This window comes from Artibeus jamaicensis, unplaced genomic scaffold, assembly GCF_021234435.1.
Source record: "Artibeus jamaicensis isolate MK-2021 breed Jamaican fruit bat unplaced genomic scaffold, CSHL_Jam_final scaffold_3151, whole genome shotgun sequence".
Taxonomy (NCBI): Eukaryota; Metazoa; Chordata; class Mammalia; order Chiroptera; family Phyllostomidae; genus Artibeus; species Artibeus jamaicensis.
The window spans coordinates 1,899,676-1,921,498 of NW_026522037.1; the positions used below are offsets into that span (position 1 = coordinate 1,899,676).

Sequence of the window (21,823 nt, forward strand, 5' to 3'; positions counted from 1 at the left end):
TTGGGAAGTTTTGTTTCGTACATGGGATAGGACTGTGGTGTTTGCTTGTGGTCCGTGGGGGTCACGTGGCTTCTAGTAGGATTTTCTGAGTGAATGTTGGTAGCAAACTCGGGGGCAGGAGACAGGGAATTGCCTGTGCTTTGTCACCGTGCCCGGCACCTTCCTGGCAAGGCCCTGTCCTGCTGGCAGCCCCTTGAGTCCTTGGAAGGAGCTGAGCGCTGGTCTCCAGATGACAGGCTGAGCGCGCAGTTGGCGGTCAGCACCCCCTTCACAGTGCTGTGGAGGGTCGTGTCCCTGGACTAGGTGTGGGACTCACAAAGCCGGCGGTGTGTGGTGCGCTGTGGTTGAAAGGACCCTCTGAATCAAGAATCACAATAGAAATGAATGTATACTATCAAGATTTCTTCAATATTGATAAGAAGGGATGGAAATTGTATCATCAAATAGCTTGTGATTAAAGATTTTCAAGTATTACAGTTAGGGCCATTTATTCTGTCTAGCAAACCTGATTCAGCGCTAAATTGTAACACACATACCAGGATAGTAATAGGTCAGATTGGAGGAATTTTGAGTCAGAAACAAGGAGATCTGTCTCAGTCTGTTAGAAGGCACAAACATTCTGTTTAACGTGATGCTACCCCGCCAGAGTGCTGAAACGGCTGCGTTTAGGCGTCCCCCACGTGCCGTGGAAAATACAGCTCGTGCCGGGCCTGTGCGCATCGCCATGCTAACTCAACGACGCTGTGCCAGCAGATAATTGGAATATGCAAATTTAAAAAATAATTTCAGTTTCCACTCCATCCGAGAAGCTCATAAATATTATGATTAGCTCCCTTGCACTTCATTCCCTTGTATATTTTTATCTTCTCCTTGGCACCAGGTAAAATGCGTAGAAACAGAGGTGCACGGAGGGTGACACAAGGATGTCTTTCACATCGTAAGGGAAAACCTGCACTTCATTCCCTTGTATGTTCTTCGCTTCTTATCAGGACAGGGGAAAAGTGAGAACCCCAGAACTGTACGTGTGAGTCTCCCTCCTTCCCAGCCTCCAGAGGAAGCCCCCCCGCCCACCACAGGCCAGCCCTGAGACTCGAAGGGCCGCCCCCTCCAGCCATGCCCCCTCGGAGTCAGGCGCTCCCCAGACCGGCTCACGCTGGTAGTGAGGTTCAGTGTGTTCCGCACACTTAAAAATCTTTTTTTTTCCTGACATAGGCATTAACAAAACAGAACACCAAACAATAATGATGAGTATTTTTAAAAACTTGCCAGCCAGCATTTCTGAAGGATCAAAAGCTATGATAGCCAATTTTCATTTAACAAAAATAAATTTGTCTTTGGCATCAGGAGACTCAAGTAGGGAACTGTTATGTAGTGAATGTAGTCGGACTATAAGGTACCGGCAGTTAAACTTCTGGTGGGTTGCACTTAGAATCAATTTAAAACTGGAGTGCCGTGCACCCCCTCCTTGTTTCCTGTCACGGTGACACACCACTCGCCCTGCAGGGAGCAGCACCCAGGAGCCAGCCTGGTCACCGAGAAGCTCAGAGAGTGGCAGGCCACCCCCCACCTGACCGGAGGAGGAAACCCTGTGTTTTCCCAAACAACACACACCTGAGAGTTCAGCACCTCGCCGCCTTTTAGTGAAAAGTTTAGCCAGTGGCTAAATATTCTGGCTGGACCTGAAGCTGATGGGATGCAAAACATAAAGAGGGTTTAGGTAAAAATAAATAATCTTTTAAACACGTGACAGAAGTGAAATGCTGTCTCCTAATGGGAGCGCCTGGTGCTCTGAGCCTGTGTGGTAGACAGTAGTCGTGTCCCTGAACATCTCCCCCTTCTGTGGTTGAGAAGGCAAGTGACAGCATGCTCGGCACAGACCGTCGCTGTCAGGAAGCCCGGCGCATTTCGAGCGCCCCTTTCTCCCGCTCCCAGGGAAAGCTTGCTGCCGTCTCGGGGGTGAGGGGAGGATTCGCTTTGACGTGTTCGGGTGAGGCGAGGCCAGCAGGTGTTAAGGATGTGGGTGGAACGGGTGGAACGGCCTGCATGAATTTTTCATGGCTGGCTCCTGCAGCTCAGAAGCTCACCGGAGAAGAAAGACGGGCCCCCCTCGTCTGAGAGCAGACATTTCCATTCTGAGGTCCAGGCCGGGTGAGCTTTGTAAACCTGTCGCCCTGTGTCTGGGTTTCACTTTGAAGGTTTTACACTGAGTTACCTCTGGCGGATCAGATCTTCTGAACTGAACTCATATGTGAACGAGAGCTGCTTCTTCAGAAAAGAAAACGGGCAGAGTTAGGAGATGAGCCTTCTGCACGGGCGTCAGTCGGTTATTGTGTAAAGGCTGCCGCGCGTGCCTCTGGCACTCATCAGTCTGGCCCGGTATTCACAGTGTCCGGCGTAATGAGATTGTCTACCAGGGACAAAGTGGAGATTAAAACAGAAATGACTGCCTCTCTCTCTCCCGCTATTTTCACCCCTTTCATTTCGTGTCCCCTCTTCGCACAACAGCCACGGATAGGATATCATTCCAAACGATCCTCCTTCAGGCTGGCAAACCCTTGCTTTTAATTCTGGAGACCACTTAACATTCTTTTGTCCTCTCTGATGCTAATTTCACTGCGGCCCTCATACATGTTCAGCGGTTGAGAGTGGGTTCCCGAGAATGAGTGTGCAAAACGTGGCTTTTGTGCACCTGGGCTCGATCCCAGCTTATGTCCTTTGTGCCTTTAACTTTACAGGGACAGGGGCCAGGCATCCGCCTTTCAGCTGTCCCCTGACATGGGTGGGATTCCCAGAGCAATCGAACGGTTTGAAATTTTACTAAAAACTGGCCTGAAGACACTGTCCGTGTCATAAATGACCAGCGGAGGATCCAGCTCTGGCTCTGCCGGCCGCCTGGGGCCCAACTACCAGGGCCGTCAGAAACACGGCAGGGAGTGCCTCCTCCACTCAGGAGCAAGTTCAACCACTCGCTGGGTGAAGCTGCTGGGGTGGGGGGGGCACACAGGCCCTCTGGCCCCACCTCCCCAGGGGGCGGCCAACAGAGCTGCATCTGGGCTTCGGTCTCGTCAGTACCTGGCCTGGTGCGCATGCAGCCCTGACATGCTCAGATTCAGTTAGGTGTAAGTGACAAGCATATAGCTGTCACACAAAAGAGATACACGTGGATTAAACAGCATCTTTTGTGTGTTGCCAATCGTGACTGCTGCGTTCCATCTCTGGTTCATGTCTCGTGACATAGTATGCCATTTAAGAATGGAAATCCATATTTTACTTGGTCTTCCCAATAATGTGTAGTTTGGGGCAAATTTTCATGGTGCTGCTTGCAGAGAATTGTTTGTACCACTCACGCAGCTAAGGATGAGCACATGGAGACAACGGTGTCAGCCGCCGGGACTCCTGCCTCTGTGCTTGACCTTCCCAACCACTCGGGCCCGCGGTTCCTCCCCAGAGTGCTTTCCAGTGCAGCAGTCTACACTGTGGGGAGCTCTCAGGCAGAACCAAACGTGCTGCAGGCGAAGGCGGGGGCACACCCTCTGGCAGGTCCTGAGAGTAGCTGCTCACCTCTTTGGAAAGGGAAGCAGGCACCTTCCCTGGGGGCTGTTTGCACGCGGGGCAGGACTCACCGCCTCACTGACAGGCCCTGCCGATCTGTGTGATAGGGATGGGGGTTAGTGTCTCCCTGTGGCTTCAGCTTCAAAGCATGAATAAAAACACGACTGCTCCCGGTTTGTTTCTGAACCCCGAATGTAAGGACTTATGAGCTGGTGAGTGCGATTTAGGGGCTTCTCAAGCAGACTTCAATTAAAAAAAAGAGACCAAGGCAATTACAGATAAATGTGGCTGTAACTCTCTCCCACCCCATGGGACAAAACTGGGTTGTTCCGTTGCCCGTTCATGTTCTTAGCACCGTAGTCCCAGCTCTTCTCATCCCAGCCTCGCTCTTCCCCTGGTGACTTATTCAGCCTAATGTCACCCTTGGCAAGTCTTAGGAAATTGGGTTAAACCCTGAACTGTAATTTGCTCTCAACGTCTGAACAAATTTGGGCTAGTCTGATATCCCCAGTTCCCCAAAGTAGCAACCATCAAATTGGGCCGCACACCTCTCAGGGTGCACACAGGTTTCCCAGGGCAGGCAGGTGTGTGTACTTCTCGAGACTCCTCCTCCAGGTGTGTGCCTGCGTTCTTTCTAAAACTAGATTTGCAGATGCCCGAGTTTCAGAGGGCCCTTCTCACCCCCTGCCCCGTTCACCAAGCCCCTGTCTCTCTCACTCCAGATCCTTAATGCAGACATCATCTGAGGGTGTGAACACCCAGGTGTCAAACACAGGGACAATTCTGAATATCCATGCCCAAGATGAGAAAGTGATGCACTCTGATAGCTGGGAAATCAGTCATTTCACAGATCAGGTGTTTCCAATTCCTCGCAGTCTACAAAGCAAGGCAGGAACCAAAAGCAGCATCAGCTGACAGTTTATTATAAATAACGTTCAATGATTGGTGACTACAATAGACACGCCACTTGCTCATAGATCAGGAAGCCCTTCTAGCCCCGTTACAGTTCAGGCCAAGTGGCTAACTCCAGTCAATGAAATGTGAGCGGAATGAAGTATGTCGCTTCCAGCCTGGGCATTTAAGAGCCAGTATGTCACCTTCATGCTTTCTCTTCCCCTGTAGGGACAACCAAGGCCAGGCTACATGTGTAGATGCTAGAGCCCCAGTGGGAATCTGCCCAGGCCCTGCCAGGCAAGTGGAGAGGACAGCCCAGCAGAATAGGGCTCCCCTTGAGCAGTGAATAAACCTTTGTGCACTAAGCACCAGGGCTTCAGGGTGTATTTGTTATTGGAACAAATAGTCTATTGTGACTAATAAATTACTGTTTGACTTTGGGCTGCCCAGGAGTTCAAAGAACTGAGAGCAGTTTCCATAACAAAACTCCTTCCATTCTCATCTACTTCCTTCATATGAACGAGCCTTCATAGCAGTTACATCTGTAAAAAGAAAACTAGTGTTGGAATTACAGTAAACCTCATGATCTAGCTCACAGAGCGATACATTTCCAGTGATTTTAAACTTTTATATATAATATTCATCAAAATTTTTATACATTTGCTTTGATTATGAATAATAATTGTAATAATAACTCAATCCAAGAGAAAAAACATTTTATACCCCAGAGACATGCAATTGCTGGAAATTTTTCAATTTATATTTATATTTTTTCAGAGCCTATAGCACGGTGTCCAATAAAATACTTTGAATCATTAAATATAATAAAGGGGAAGTTCTGTGGTAGGAGTGGAATGAAAATACAAGTTCAAAAAGGAAATAAAGGAATGATGTAAACTCTCCGACTTAAAAATTAGAGCTTGTCCGAGTGTTTTTTTAAATGGGTGATGATGTGTATCAAATCCTCAGACCTGCCGTATCAAATATTTAACTTCCTTTGGATACACATCAAAGAGTGTGTTTCATTTTATTAACATGGACTTGAATATTAAAGTATTAAAATACACTAGAAATTACATTTTTTTCAGTCCTTCAAATCTATGTTGGAAAAGTTTAGATTGCAACTTCAATTGTGGAAGAGACGCAGTTCTACAAACTTTGTTTCGGGGATGTGGAAGCAGAACCTGCCCCAGGCTTGGTCACATTGGGTGGTAGTGTTTAATAAGTGCACCGTTCGGAGATTCTCTGGGGGCTCCGAGAACGGGGCTCCGAGAACAGGGCGCCAGCCGGCTCCTGTGCCCGTGTTTCCCCCCTTCATTTCCACAGGGGCCCTTAGCAAGTGGTCCACCCCCTCACAAAGTGGAGAATGCAAGGACCTGGGAAGTTAACATGTTGACCAGAACCACAAAAACTGTAGGCGGGACCTGGGGCTCTAAGCCAAGGCTGGTTTGACCCCCAGGCCCCTGGTCCCTCCTGTAAAAAAAAAAAAGCCTCTGTCCTGAAGACGGGTAGTCTTGGTGTCAACATGCGTCCCAGTGAGGAGAGCCCAAGGAGAAGCCAACCTTGGGGGGAAAGGGCCGCCCACAGAGTCCGCCCGCCCTTGGGCCTGGAGATTCTCCAAGAGCTCCTCCACAGGCAGCCTCAGACCTCAGCCGTGTTTGAGAGAGGGTGGGCTTCCGTCTGATGTCAGAGCCCCTCCCAAGAAACGCTCGTCCCGGGTGAAATCGGCGTGCTGTGCGCGCAGAGGCAGGGCAGAGGTGGGCGCCTGTGGCGACCAAATGACAGGGCGGACCGTGAGGGACACCCTGCTCACCTGCACACGGTTTGCCTGCGGGCGTCGTGGCGAAGAGGCTGGAGTCAGAGCTTACTGATGACGGAGCACCGCCCTGCTGAAGCTCAGCGTGTGACACTGAGTGATGCTGGTACCCTCAGTCACACGCCCGACACCACGGAGGCTGCTCCGTAAGATGTGGTCTGCCCCAGCGGGCCCCTGCTTCCCGGTGTTACTACTGACCTCTAACGGCAGGTTTTGTGTCCATTTACTTCTCTCAATGACGTATGATCATTTAAGGGCACAAATATGCATTGGGTAGTGACTTGCTGAATCAGATTTACTACAAACACCTCCACAAAGCTTACCTTTAATACTCTCCAAAGCACCTCTCCTCCTGCCCCTTGTTAAACGTGCCGATTTAAATAGGATATCCAGGTACTCAAACACACGAGTCTTTTAGTGGTGGCAGTTCTTGGGCTGTAACTACAAGTGGCCTCAGGGACTCTTACCTTCAACTCTGAGGTCTAGTTGCTTCACCGTAGCCAACAGCCACATCCTCAGTTCCACGGACCAGAATTTAAGGTCACTTCACTGTAGACTCATAGTCTGTAAACGTAACATTTCAACGTTTCTATGGAGAGTGACTCAACATTACAATTTACTCATGCGGCATCTGCCCTGCTCTGAACACTGTATGTTGCATTCACCGAAGCACTTTGCCTCCCCGTCACCATAAGTGATGGGAACAGATGGGAAGGTTTTAGAGGTCACAGGCAAGGGGCATGGAAAATTGGGTTTTTCTGCACTCACTATATGAACTCAACATCCATCCGTGACACATTCTGTCTGGTTATGGGCTGAGGTGAGGCCACAGGACCAGTTGTTAGTAGTAAATACAGTGTTTCTAAGAAAACTATTTACTCAATAGTCAAATACAAATGACGATTATGGTCAATTCTCTGGTGCTCAACTTTTAGTTCCTTTCCCGGTGAGACAACCCCACACTACCTCCTCCCAGTTTTCGCCTTCCTCGTGCAGATGGCTTCCATGAGCTACAGCTGCTAATGAAGGACCACCTGTTTTGTTTCTCGTCCTTCAGAAGTTCTGAGAAGCTTTTCAAGCTCCAGACTGTAGATTATTTATATTCAAAATTGTTTTTGCTCTTTAAAGTCACACTGAATGTTCTTTACCTGGTTTCCGCTTGCATGCGGGCAGCCTGACCCAGGGCCGCCTTTCCATAACAGTTCAGTCTGCCTTTCCCACTTCGTCATAACATTTTACAGCTGATCGCTAAAAATGATGTTCTCCTGGCTCTTACGAAAGGCAATTACAACAGGTAATTAAAGCTGTAGACCTTTACAGTATGGCTGAGAATATTAAATCAAGCCTAAAGAAAATGAGGTCAAGTATCCGTTAACGTGAAAGGTCACAGAGCTCTTCTGAAGGCCATGACCAAACCCAGAGCCAGGGACTCCGCGCTTTGTCAAGAGCACTTTGCAGCTGAGGTGGAAAAAAGTGGAACTGACATCAGAAATAACAGGAGCCCAAAATGTATCTTAAGATGTACTCTTTCTGCGTGTCCTAATTAGCGAGCGCTTAGTGAAGGTCCCTGCCTGTGATTCTTCGTCATTTCAGGCAATAATTTTGCCTATCCCCTCTCACCTCTCAGGATCTTTGGGAATGTCCCCCTTGGCACAGAATCAGCTTCTGTCTCGGAACCCAGTGCAGCTCCGTGTTGGGCAAAGCAGGCCACAGCAGGGCACAAGAAATACGACTGCCGACTGTCACTGTGCCTTGCCGTGTGCCCAGGTGCATCTGGCAAGTGTAGCACTTTAAGGTGGATTCTGAAGATTATGATTTCACAGAGCCGTAAAAATGGGAGGTGTTGATCTTCTGGTTCACCTTGGCCGTGGGCCTGAGTCACCGCATGGGGAGGCTGAGGCTGTCATGTGTGACTTCCCGAAGGCACCAGGTACAAACAAAACCCCAAGAGCAAAATTCAAGTGAAACACTTAAAAGAGCAAGTATTTTTCCATTTTAGTCCCCAATTTGGACTTTGGAGTAGGAGCTGGAACTGGGAAAGACATAAGTCACGGGCAGCACCCCATGGGGCCGGCCGGTGGGGCATTAGCACTCTTGATGGCTCGTGTTACTGATGATGGACTCGGCTGGCTGAGCTGCACCCCACCTGGGACTGAGCGCCCCGCACCAAGCGCTCCCTTCACTGTCCTCAAAACACTGCCATGCGCTCCGATACACCTCCCCGCCAGGAAGTCACAGGACTCTGTGGCTCTGTGAGTTCAGACAGGGGGGCATTGCACCAAGACGTGCTCTCGTTGGGGAGAATTTGAACTTCCCCCTTTAATCCCCTCAGATTTTGGGCAGCCCCCAAAGTACCAGAACACCTTCCGCGTGGAAACCGTCTGTGCCGCACTGACCTCTGGCCGTGACTCCCTGAAACTTAAGTGGTTTCACATCTCCTGAGCATATGTGAGAAAATTCCTGAGTTGAGAAAATGGTCTCAAAAAATATGCAAAATGTTACTGGCATAAAGACTTAAAATGAACAGGCAATATTTTAAGCCTTTCATTTCTTTGTTCATGTTAGTTACAACATTAAAAAGTGACAGCATATTCCTGATTAAAGTCAAGGCTGCCCTTCTACTTACCTGAACCTGGCGCTGGCACCAAGATCAGCTGCATCAGGGCCACCCCTTGGTTTGTCCCTGGGGGGCTGATTCGAAGCCATTGTCCCTGCTGGCTTCTGCTCCAATGGGTTGGTGTCCTGCCATGTTGGTCAGGAAATATTTTGAACCTCACTCAGCCTGGATGAACACTGAGTAGCTAACTGTCCCCACTGTCTGGGTCACCCGCCTCGTGCATCCCGCACATCTGTCCAAAGACGTGGTCGAGTGCTGCAGGGCGGTGTCCCCTGGCTCTAGAGGCCGTCCATCTCATTCTTGTTCCTAGGTGTGCAATCCCCCTCTCAGGTATTCCAAATCCAGCCCTGGTAAAACCCTGAGCCCCTGATGTTACCCAGAGACGGTGCTCAATGCGGAGGCAACCGATGAAGGGGACATGTGGGTGTTGCCTTTTCTGCACTCACCTTTGCTCAGGAGCGGCAGGCCCAGGAGAAGGTGACAAGCGCCCAGGGCGTGGGTTCCAGGTGGGTGGAGTCGGGGGACTGGTGTGGAAGCGCAGGCCAGCAAGCAGTCGGCTCCACCTCTGAGGTGGGCCTCCCATTTCTTCTTTCACTGAGGAGAGGTGCCCCCACCCAGGGGAAGGTGGAGAGTGGGGAGGCTGGGCGTGGCGGAGCAGCGAGTGCTCTGTAGCACAGGACGGTTGTTGCAGCGGCGTGTCCTCTGCTCCTGCCATTCCCAACACCGGTGTCCCCTCCTCCCTTCCCCAAGATGCCTTTCCTACCGCCTTCTCCTCAGTGTGGCCCTTCCCTCCCACCGCAGCAAGTGCCAGGAGGGCTAGGAGTCCCACCCTTTTTCCCCTCGCAGCTGGCAGAGCACCTGAAAAGTAGGAGAGGCTCAATAACTACTTGCTCAGCGAACGGACAGCCGTCACTGGGAACCAGTGCGTGCTCGTCCTTCCACCTCCATTCTCACGGCTGCTGCGTGGGAACCACCCTTCCCGCGCCTCTCCCCAGGTGCTCTCCATCTCTGCCGCTGGGCTGCTTTCTCAATGCCCTTGCCTTGTCCTGCCTCTCACCCCTTTTCTTTGCTGCCTGTAGCTCCTTTTCATTCTCCCTACCCCAGAATGGGAGGCGTCCACGTTGTTTAGCCTTTGGGTGCAGCACTTTGTTTTTCTCTGCTGCTCTTTTCTCCCTGGACATCTCGTTCAATCTCGTGACTTCCAGTATCGCCTTTGATCAGACGCCGTCTCCAGGCGTGAGCGCAACCTGAGCAACGGGGGTCTGCTGGGTGGAGAGTTGGGGCAGAGGGCATTAAGCCCGCCATGGCTCTAAAGTTCTCATGATGGTCTGACCTTCGGACTGTGTGGCCTGATGTCACGAGGTTCTCCGACGTGTCCCCATGCACCTTTTCAGTTGTGGACTAGACTTTAACTCCCTCGGCCCGTGGGTCTCCAGCTTCCCTCGTCTCCGCCCCACTCATCCAGCTGACTGCGCTGCTCCTGGTCACAGGGCAGAGCTGTCCCTTCAGAGCTCGTGCACAGGGAGGCCCACTGGAAATTAAGTGAGCCCGTCTCCTCACAGCTCCCGCCCCCACGCAGGTGCCCCTCCCAGATCCCCTGGAAAGGTGCTTCGCCTCCCTTCTGTGTTTCTGGCTCTTACCTATTCCTGAACATTTAGCTGAAACCCCTGCTCCTCCAGATTGCTTACTCATGCATTCATTCATCTGTCCATTATCCGTCCATCAACCCAGTCGTTCATCCATTCACTCAGCCTGTATTTACAGAGTACTTAGCGGGACCAGCACTGTGCCAGGCATCGGAACACAGTAACGATAAAGGCAGACTGGTTCTGCCGTCCGAGCTCCATTTCGGGGCAGAGAAGACAAAGAGCACTTTCATTACAGGACGGGGTGTCCTAGTCTGCGAAGGTCTAGCCCTCAGGCCCCAGGCCCCAGCAGTCTCATGAGCCGGCCCTCTGCGGGCAGAGCCTACTGAGCCCTGGGAGGTGACCCAAGCCCACTGCCAAATGTCATTAACAAACAGGCGCTGTACAGACAGACTGCTGATGTGAGCTCTTCACCCTCAGCCATTAGATGTAACTTGTAAAATCGACTCCCTTATAACCTATGTGTAAGTTGTGTGTGTAGCTCGGATACATAAAGTAACCTGGATGTGTAAGTTAAGGCTACTGTGTTCAGCTCAGGCTGCCCTAACAAGATACCATGGGCTGGGCCACAGATGTCTGTTTTCTTGCCATTCTAGAGACTGCCATCCAAGATCAAGGTGCCAGCAGGTTGGTTTCTGGTGAGAGTCTTCTTCTTGGCTTGCAGACAGCTGTCTTCTCCCCGTGTCCTCACCTGGCTTTTTCCAGGGCATGTCTCCCCCTCCCACAGCCTCCAAGTTCCCAGCCCAGGACCCCAGCAGGGAGACCAGGCAGGGCTGTCAATTACGTTTGCAATAGTGTTTTTCCTGGGGTCCAGATGCCATTTACTGTGCCCAGTCTCTGTCAAAAAGAGGGAAGTGAAAGCCAGACATGCAGGTGGATGGGACCCACACAGTCCCCTGTGCCACAGTCTGCTGGGTCCCTACTGGCAGATTGGCCAAAGGCATGTCTGAGCTGGTTGCCACCAAGGGTGTGGGGGCTCATGTGGATCAGGGGTCTTCAAACTGGGCTCAGGGACTCCAGGGACCTTCAGTGTCTGCATCTGAAACTTACACTGTCCCCTTCCCCAAGCTGCCTGCCTGAGAAGGGCCTGGGAGGAAGAGGAGGGAGCAGAGCCTTCCACCTCACCACCCACCCCCACCCCCGCTCTGCCCCACCCCTCCCAAAGGAGGGCTTCACTCCAGGCTCCTGGCCCTTGTGATGTGCTGCCCCAGGGCCACCCAGCCCTCTGCTGGCCCAGTGGAGGGGGATTCCAAATATCGGGCTCAGTGCTGGGAAAGTGGACTTTAGTAATTAATTACGCAGGAATCCTCCTGCAAGGCAGGGGACTTACAACCCTTAGCTTTCAGCAAAACTGAAGCAGGACATAGTCAAGGTGTCAGCCAATAGATGGTTAAAAATGACGTCCGCTGATAGGTTGCTATGGGATTCGGGGCAGTGCAGTCAGACGGTGTCGGAAATGGAGCAGCGCTCCTGTAACAAGGCCCTCCCTCCCCACTTCTCATTTAAGAAAGTGAGTTTTCCCAGTGCACACGTTTATAAAAGCTAAATGTAGCAATAAAATTGATGCTGAATGCTTCCTCATTTTAGTTAGAAGTGATATTTGTGCATAAGTACATGAATTAATTTTAAAAAATAACAGTATCATTTATCTCATTGAGATGCATTTCCAAGAAAATTTTATTTTTATGTTCAACATTTGTCAAAATTTGTAATGATATATGCTGGTTTGGTTATTAATTATAAATAATAACTATAATGGATAGTCAACCCACAATTTTTTTTAACACTCAGAGGTTTTAGATCACAGGAATTTGAAAAAAAAAGTTAATGAAATAGCTACCCTTTCTTGTATAGAGAAGAGGGCACAGTGATAAAAGACTTTCAAGAACTATGTTTGTTAGTAGTAAATAAAATTCCGTGCATGGATTGAAGGAGAAAAAGGAATAATGTAAAACATCCCATTATTAAAAGGAGATTTTCTAGAGGAATGATGAGGGATATCCAATCACAATGGTACCTAGGCATTTCTGGATAACTTTAAAAGAGTGATCTAAAGTGTCATTTAAAATGCACCAGAAATTAAATGTAAACGTTTGAATGTAAACTTAAAATACATGAGGAGAATATAATTTTTCGAAATTCCTTACGGACTGTATGGACAAAAATACGTGAAGCCTGTGCTCAGTAAAGCGGCCGTGCAAGGCCTCTGCTGGGTCTGGAAGTGCGATCTGGGACAGGGAAGGCAGCGGGGGGCGGGCACCCCTGGCCTGCGGGGCGCCGGAGCAGTGGGAAACCCGAAGGTCGGGCATGGAAGGCAAAGCCCGTAACATCGGCGAGAGTGCTGGGCCCACACATTAACAACCGCCTTGGGAGGTGTGACAGCAAAGAATAAAAACATTTTAAACGTGTGACCCTGTTTCTTCACCCTGGGTGCCCGTGAACATCACCTGGACTGCTCAGGCCCCAGAAGTACCCAGGTGGTTCTGACATACAGACGGGGCTTCGGACTGTAGGGTTCAGCCGAGAGCAGGGCCCCTGGACTGGCAGAGTGGCCTCGCTGGGGATGAGGGGGCTTGTTAGAAGCAGGGAATCTGCGGCTCTCACCCCACTGCATCTGAGTCAACGTCTCAGCGAGATGCGCAGGTTATTCACATGCTCGATAAAGTCTGAGGAAACCGAGATTTCACCTGGCTCTCAGGTGACACCGACGCTGCTGGGTGGACAGTGACACCGTAGAGCAGAGCTGCTCAGTGGGGTCAGGGACCACAGCACCAGCGTCACCTGGACACTGGCTGGACACGCGGGTTCCCAGGGGCAGGGCCCACGTATCTGTGTTTTAATAAGCTTTCTGGTGACTCCGGCACTCATTAAAATTCAAGAAGGACTGCTCTAGAGAACCCTGGGGACCCCAGGCAGCTCCGAGCAGCGAGTGAATCCAGGGAGATAGCTCGGAGTTTGCTACCTGAGGCCCAGGTGAACGAAGAGCTGCTGCTGAATCCTCCACCACAAGCTCACAGTCAGCCGGTCCTGAGTGCACGGCGACCAGTGTTCCACAGGCCTGGCAGACAGTGGCTCCCTTCCCGCCTCGAGCCGCAGCCCTGTGCCGCCTTGGGAACACTGCCCGCAGCTATTCCCGGGCACTGGGGCTGTCTGCTAGATTCAGGAGCTCACCAGTTTGGATGGTGCCGGAGGCCTCCCTGGAGAAGGGACGCTGTGCATCTGCGACAGGCCCCAGGGGGACAGGTGCAGGCCAGGGCCTGAAATTCTGGAGCCAGGCAGTTCTTTTCTGTAGCAGGGAATGGCTCATTACTTGGGAAGGACAGACATGGCACTCCCATGAGTCTCTGGGTCCACACAGCAGTGAGGGTGCAGGCCCCAGGACTGCCCGGTGTGAGCCAGGCATTGTCACCTTCTCCCAGTCTTGAGGGTAGGCGGGTGGGAATCCTACATGGAAGCCACACCCACACAGATGAAGGCGGCAGGAGTGAGTTACATGAAAAGTGACCCTGGACTCCCAGGCCAGCCACCCCTTCAGCTGCGACACCTGCCCTCCTTCTCATGACCGGAGCCTCAGAGGGAAGGGCTGGCACAATCAACGGACAGACTCGGACGCACCTGGGGCTGACTCTCGGGCGGGTGGCATGTCTGTCGGCTGGTGCTGAGGTGGTGGCTGCCCGGTGCAGCCCCTTGGGCAGTCCCTGAAGACAGTGGTGAAGGTAGCAGGGCTGCAGGCCCTCCCACTGCATTGCACCCACTGACCAGGCGTGGGTGCACCCACCTCCACTCCGACCCCCACCCTGACCCCCAGGCTCTGCCTCTTGGAGTGCCTGCTGCTGGGAGACAGTGCCCCTGCTGCGGGACCAGGGGCCTGGGGCCCGAACACAAGGGGCGAGAGTCCTGTGCTGGCATGGGCCCTGATGCTGACAGCCACCAGGGCCCCGGCCACCGCTGCACAACGGGATCCAAGGATTCCATGTGGACCCAGGTGACTCACTGGCAGGCTCCCTGTCTTCCCCACTAATGATCACAGACAGTGGGCAGTTCTGGCAGCCAGGACAAGGGACAAGTCCACTGAACGCATTGAAGAAGTTCTGGGTCAACCCAGCAGAGGCTGTCCAGGCCGGTTGTTCTGGCCGAGGGGGAGGGACCCACCTCCTTTCCCCCTCATTCTGCCTCAGTGGAATTGCACCCGCACACCCTCAGCCTGGGCGCAGACGGGACTGAGTCTTACAGCAGAGAGAACGTGTTATCAACACAGGCACAGCCCTAGGGTCTCTGTATCCTTAGGGAGGAGTCTCAGGTGAACACGTGTCCTTCAACGACAGCAGGGTGGGCTCCCCCATCTCCAGTTAGTGAAGGGGCATCAGCACCTGCGTCGAGCCCCCAGTCAGCTTGCACCTGGGACAAAACGGGCCTCAGGAGCAAACCTTTGGGTCCATAATGACAGAGGAGCCAGCAGAGCTCGGGGCAGCCTGGGCCTCCCCGCCAGACTTGCCCTTGACCACCAGTGTGAGCACAGAGCCCGGTGCCAACCCAAAAGGGGAAACCGGAACTCTTCTGTCCACTACTGTCCACTTGAACCTCACAGTTGTGCGCGACGCAGCCCCTGCTGCTTTGTGCTCTGACCACGCTGAACACTCTGGTGGTGCACGCTCTACTTTATGGGCCCAGGTGGGGTGTGATTTATTAACTTCATGGCTGTTCTTTAAAGAGCTTTTATTGTGGAGAAGAGATTGTTAAAGTCCTTTCACCTGCAAAATAGGCCTTGGCTCTTTCTTCTCCAAATTAACTAAAATCAACCTGTTTTCAATCGCTCATATTCCTTCATTAGTTTTAATTCATTTTTCAGCACATCTGATTTTTTTATTCATAATGCCTTTGATGGAAATTAATTAGTTTCTGTTAGAACGGAAACAATATTATCAGGGGCACTCAGGCATTGTTATACAAAGGGCCTCGCCGCAGAGGGTCCGGAGCCCAAGTCTGTGCCACGGCGAACTCCCCTCCTCAGACGCCCGTGGGGCTCTTGGCCTTTTGTCCACTGGGGCCCCGGGCCTCAGTTCTCTCCTCTGTCGAAGGAAGGCTTCAGCCAGGTTTGATGAGCCCAGCAAAACTAAATAAACCTATATAGAATAGAAATGCGAAGAATATATAAACATCGTACTGATCAAACATTTTCTTAAAGCCCAGTATAGAATGCCAATAAAAATTCTAACTGGTAAAGGCAGAGGGAAAGGGGGTCGTTCAGATGGATGGCACGAGATGGAAGGGGGAGAGTGAGCTCAGTCAGGCCCCAGGTCCCCCCCCAGACACGCTACTGAGACCCGGGGGCCCTGGGATCTGCTAACTGGCCGGGCTCAGGTGTGAGCCTGGCTCACAGGGCCACCGGCTAGGAGCCTACACCTTCGTTGATCTTTTCCCCCGGATTTTCAGCTTCCTGCAACTTAATCTCTTTTGCAACAGAGAATTTTACTAACCAAAGAAAAGCCCACTTCCTTAAGTTGTAATTTCAACAATAGAGAATTTAGGGAGAGAGGGGAAAAGTCACTTCTGACTTGAAGGGCCAGTGGAGTTGGTGCAAATGTCCAGCCCAAGTCCCATGCGTCGGCGGCACTGTTTGCCTGAGGCCTCGGAGACAAAAGTCAAACCTGTTTACCGACCACGTTTCTGATTTGCTCTGATTAAACAAGAGGTTTAATTTTTATAAAATGTTTGATCCTCTATTCAAAATCCATCCTAAGTAGGACCTCCTGAATTAATCCAATTATCACTTAGCAAATAAGTGTGTGTTGTTTGTTTTTCAAGAAAAGGGCTCTTAACATAATGCCGTATTGGCCAGCCCATGTGTTTCCACAAAGCGTCTGTGACCACACAAGACCCAGAGACGGAGCCGTCAGGGCTCCCCTGGTGGGCCCGTGGGGGCAAGGCGGGCACCGCCGCTTCAGAGGAGGGCCAGCCCGAGCCAGGGCAGGTCAAGAGCGGTGACCCAGAAAGTTCTCAGGACATGCACATCTGAAGACGGTAGGGGGAGGTGGCAGGAGGGGAGACCCTCATGGGACTGCAAGTTGCCGGCCAGGCCCAGGGGAGGAAGGGAAGGGAGAGCGCACTGTGGAGCTGGTCCTACGGCCTGACACCAGCAGGCGCTGGATGCGCTGACGGGCCCGGAAAACGCCGCAGAGCTGCCTGCGAGGAACCAGCTCCTGACGCTGGTCCCGGGGGGCCGGGGGCCTGTCTTCGGCTGTTCCGACTGGAACTGGGCTGCCCTCTCTGTGCCAGGCAGGTGTGCACACGCACTCACACACAAGTTCACACACACTGACCCTCAGAGGAGGTGATGCTGGAGCATTATTGAATTCTCCCCCCAAAAAACACACAATTTTATCCTAATGAGGTAAAATTGGGGTATTTTATTCCTTCCACATTTTCATCACTGACCCTGTCGTCCTTCCCTGCAGCAAACATACAAGCATCACCCACACGTGTGCTCATATGTGCACCCACATGCACACAACACTTTTGTACGTTGCATTTGAAATTTGTTGATTATTTCCAGTGATCGTAAACTCTGTTAAAGAATTAGTTCTGTGTTATTACGACGACAATTTTTAGGACACAGTCAATCAGCAGCATACCATAGCATATTACACATTTCAAAAATAATTGTTAAGCCTACACACATTTAATGGGAAACACATCCCTTAATGAGACGGATTCAGGGCCAGTTATGTTTCGGCGCCCGGCTGAAAGGAGCTCACACAGTTTCTTTGGTACCTGAAGGGTTTTGTTCACTATGGTCCGTCCTTAGAGTCCGGCGCTGCGAGAGGCCTGCCTCTCATCTCTGAAGTAGGAGAGGCCGATGGGGAGGGGACCCAGGAGGAAAGCCAGAGGCCAAGCGACGTACGTCATGGGCTGAAGGAGTGTGGAAGGCTTAGAGCGTCACTGAGGTCCACCACCCGTGGTGGCACAGGTGCCCTGGTGTGCAGACCACGCGACTCCCCACATGGCCTCCTCTGCGGTCCCTCACACGTCCCCCCAAACCACCACCTCCACCCCCTGCGACGCTCAGTTGCGACCGTGGAACTCCCTTTCCAACCTGTGGCACCTCCTCCTCCAGAACTTGACTCCGGCCTCTGTGGCCTGGTGCTGACGCCTCTCACACCTGCCCCAGGCCGTGTTAACTTCCATCTCCCATCCCAGCTTCCTCTGCCATCTGCCCCGCCCCAAACCAGTCCACAGTGCACCCTGCCCAGGCACAGTCTGAACGAGCCCTCTGGCCCGGAACACCTTCGCTGCCCCGATGCCTGCCTGCCGCCCTCACAGTGGCCCACTGGCCCCTTTCCTGACGCCGTGTCCCCAGCTCCTCCCCACCCTCATCACCTGCCCTTCCCATGGAGCACAGGGCACCTGCTTACCCAGGTCTGAGCTGCTTTCCAGGCAGCACCTCCCACTGACCTTGACTCTTCAGGGCAAGCACAGGGCCCAGCACAGAGCTGGGAGTATAACTGATGGTTCCAGCTGCCAAGAAATCAAACTTCTTGGGCACTTGTAGGAAAATGGGCTTATAAGCCTATGAAAGACCACTCTGAGGAAGATTTGTTTAAACAGTTTTATGTTATATTGGTTGACTAAAAGGGTAGTTTTAACTTCAGAGAAGATCGCGAGAGAATGTTATGAATGTGGAAGCTCTTTTGAGCCTTACACAGACTGGCGGATTTCAGCCAGAAGCAGGATGCAGAATTCACTCTGATGGCTGGTTCTGACAGGGGCACATTCCGATAAGAGAAATGAACTCTGTGGATCGCAGCCATTCGCTAAATGACAACACCGTCCCTTGGGTGGGGGATCATTTGCTTCTTTTCTTGTTATTGTATCTGTCATCTGTGCAACTTCCAAAAAGCCTAGCCGTATCTTCTTTAGAAAGCCATTTCGGAGCCGATACAGGGGTGCACAGTGGGAAAGCGGGGAGGCCTTTAGTGACGGAGGGCGTGCTTGGCACCTCGAGGACGTGTCAGCTCCAGGAGGAGAACTCGGACGCGCAGGATAATGACGTGGGCTTTCCCTCGTGGAGGTGACCAGTGAGTCCCACGCTGAGAAGGGGCTGAAGGTGGACTAGGGATCCCTGGGTGTTGTCTAGCCAGTTAAAGTGTGGAAGGCATAGCCCACGCTGCTGTTTCCTAAAGATAAAAGCCATTTAGGAGAGGTGACCGGTGTCAAGTGGGGAGCTCCAGCCCTGGGGACTGGCCACCTGCCCTGGTGGCAGGCTGCATCACTGGTGAAGTGTGTGGCTGCCCAGCCCGCCCCTGGGCCCCCGAGTCCTCGCCCGCGTGATGGGGTCGTGCTCACTCCTGCCTCGCAGCAGCGTGTCCACTGCCAGATAAACACGTGGAAAGTGTGTGTAACAGGGCCTGTAACACAGAGAGTGAAGTTCACTTCAGTTATTGTTGTCTTGAGCCCTGGCTGGTGTAGCTCAGTGGATTGAGTGCGGGTCTGCAAACCAGGCAACTTTGGTTCGATTCCCAGTCAGGTCTCATGCCTGGGTTGCAGGCCAGTTCCCAGCAGGGGACGCACAAAAGGCAACCATACATTGATGTTTCTCTCCCTCTCTCCTTCCCTTCCCCTCTAAAGATAAATAAATAAAATCTTTTAAAAAGTATTATTGTCTTATCTACTTATCAATTATTAGGTAAATTGGCACGTATTCTATTATTATGGTCTTCATCAATTATTGTTTTATTAACAGTAAAATTAAGATACTTCTTATAAGATTTCTAAGAATTGAGTTCTCGACCAAACCTGATGAACCAACTGAAAAACCCCAACCGTGCATTGTTAATAATTCAAAACGATACAACGCATGTTGGAAACTTCACTTGTTCGAGTGAAAATTACCATTTTATTAAAATGCATTTAAAGCGTGTTAGAGGCAGGCAGAGATGCTATCTGCCACGAGCAATGAGCCTCTGGGAGATAACGTCTGTCTTGAAGACATGACACAGTCTTTTTTATTAATTGAATAATTTAGTGGTATTACCATTTCAATGAAGGAATTACTGTATTTTCGTATTTATTAAGAACCCGGTATTTAATTTCTGCTTCATGTTCATAATGTTATAAGTATTTAACATTTTAAATCTCCGTTAAAACTAATTTAAACTCGTATTTCCATAAAGACGGCAACACCGTGTGCCTCTGTGTTGTTTACCTTCTCTTGAATGGAGCTACATTTGGAAACACTAGCTGCCCCGGACTGGTCCTGGAGACACGTAATGTCTCTGATGTGAAACTGGCTGGTCACACAGGTGTGTGAGGATGTGTGTTTTGAAAAAGAGCCTCATTGTCACTGGTCAGGCGGCCCGTGCAGGAGCGCCGTGGGGAAGCCGAGTCACACGTCCTTGGCAGGGCTCTCTCGGAGCGCCTCTGGGAAAGGGCCGGACGCGGAAGCTAAGAGGCTAAATGGCTGCCGACACCCCTGGAGGAAAAAAAATAAGACCTAAAGTGCTGTTATTAAAGAACCAGACCTATAAATAAAGTAGAGCCCTGACATATTTTGACACATAGGAGAAAAATGTGTTCCTAATAGGAAACCCGTGTTTGAAGTGAGTGTGAAAGTGTGTTCTGCTGCGGGCGGGCGGAGGAGCGGCTTGTGGAGTTGCAGTTGAGTTGATCCGGTGCCCGGGAGGGCAGGTGGGCTGCTGCGGGCCGAGGGTCTGCTTTCCACAGAGCACGCTCATCACCCACCGAGTCCAGGGACAGTCCCCACCTCGAGGGCCAGCCCCCCACCTGTTGTGAGCTGTGTGCAGGGGTGGCTTAGTCTTGCTTGTTCTCGGGAACGTGCAAGTTCTGTCAAAGTCTTGATTCCACCCAGGTCTGGCTAATGTCCTGGGGCAGCCTGGGGAGCGGCTGCCCCGAGCGGTCCTAGAACAGCACAGTGCCGGGGAGGAGGTGGGCGAAGTCCATGACCACAGTCAGTACAACAGGAGCACACATTGCCAGTAATGAAAAGACAAGAGCTCACTGTTTACCTAGGAAATCCAAATTAAAACAAACTGTAAACGATCACTCATCAAAGTGCTGAACATTGAAAAGTTTGGTAATGTCTGATGTTGGCCGGGTATTTACAAACTACGGAACTGATTGAAGTATAAATTAATGCAGCCATTGTGGGGAACAACCGGGCGACGTCTGCAATAACGATGAGCCCCAGGCCCTCCAGCCCCACGCTTCACGGCTCTAAGAAACAGTCGCCCATGAGCGGGGCAGCCCAGACAACAAGGGTGTCTGTCCCGGTGTCAGCTGGAAGTGGGGGTGGCTAGGCACACCCCACCATGTTCAGCAGGTGGCACTGGGTACCTGGCCATCCCCCTCCCCACCAGCAAGTAACCTGTGGTGTCGTTTAAACAAAACCCACCCTTCACCTCGTTGGACGTCTTTGCATTAGGGCCTCTCCCCGGGGAGTATGCACCACCCAGGCATTTCCGGGTTTGGGGGCTCGTGTGCTTCAGATGGAAGGGTTCTAGTGGGCCCCCTGCTGCTTCGGGGCCACCAAGAGGAAAGGAAACCGGAATTTGAACACGAATGGGAGAAAGCAGGACTCATTTCCGCCCCACAGAGAATGTGGAATGCCTTCCGCAGAGGGACCGTCTGCAGCTTGGTGCTCACTCAGAACCTCCTCTGGGGACAGGGGTGACACTTCTTTACAAGATGCCTTCCTGCGTCTGAAGTAATGTGCAGAGATTGATTCGTAAAACATCCTGAATCAATTAAGGCTTTAATCAGCAAAGTAGCGAGCTTCTCAGGGCCGTGGACTAATTTTACCAGCTCCCACCCGTGCGAACCCAAGCTGAAAAAAGAAAACAATTACGGGATGTCATTATCTGCCCTGATTACTGAGTTAGCAGAGACTGCGTTTCTCTGTCCCACTGTTAGGGGCTCTTCCAGGGAGTGCAGTCCGAGTGGCTTTGGGGTGCAGGGGCCTCACTGTGCCACAGGGTTCCCTTCTGCAGACCTCTTGGGAGTCGGGTTGACCAGCGTCCAGGACACCAGCTCTCAGTTGAAGGCACCCAGCTAAAGCCAGTTTCCAAAAACTGCTCCTTGCCAACGGCTGGGGGAGTTTCCAGCACAAACATCTCGTTTGAATCTCTCAGCTGCAGGTCCTTCCAACTCCGCAAGGATTGGGAAACAGGTTCCCTCCATGTAGGCCGGCTCTCCCGCGGCTGCGGGTCAGGAGCCCCTCTCAGCACTGCCTGGCCGCCGCGGCCGGGCCGGAACCCTGCCCAGAAGTGCTCCCGGTAGGGTGGC

At 51.8% G+C, this 21,823-nt stretch overlaps 1 protein-coding gene across 1 annotated transcript in view; it reads left to right on the forward strand.

The window, feature by feature from the left end:
• Nucleotides 1-21,823, forward strand: part of SDK1 (sidekick cell adhesion molecule 1) — a 577,655-nt gene that overhangs the window by 370,005 nt on the left and 185,827 nt on the right. The window lies entirely within an intron of this gene.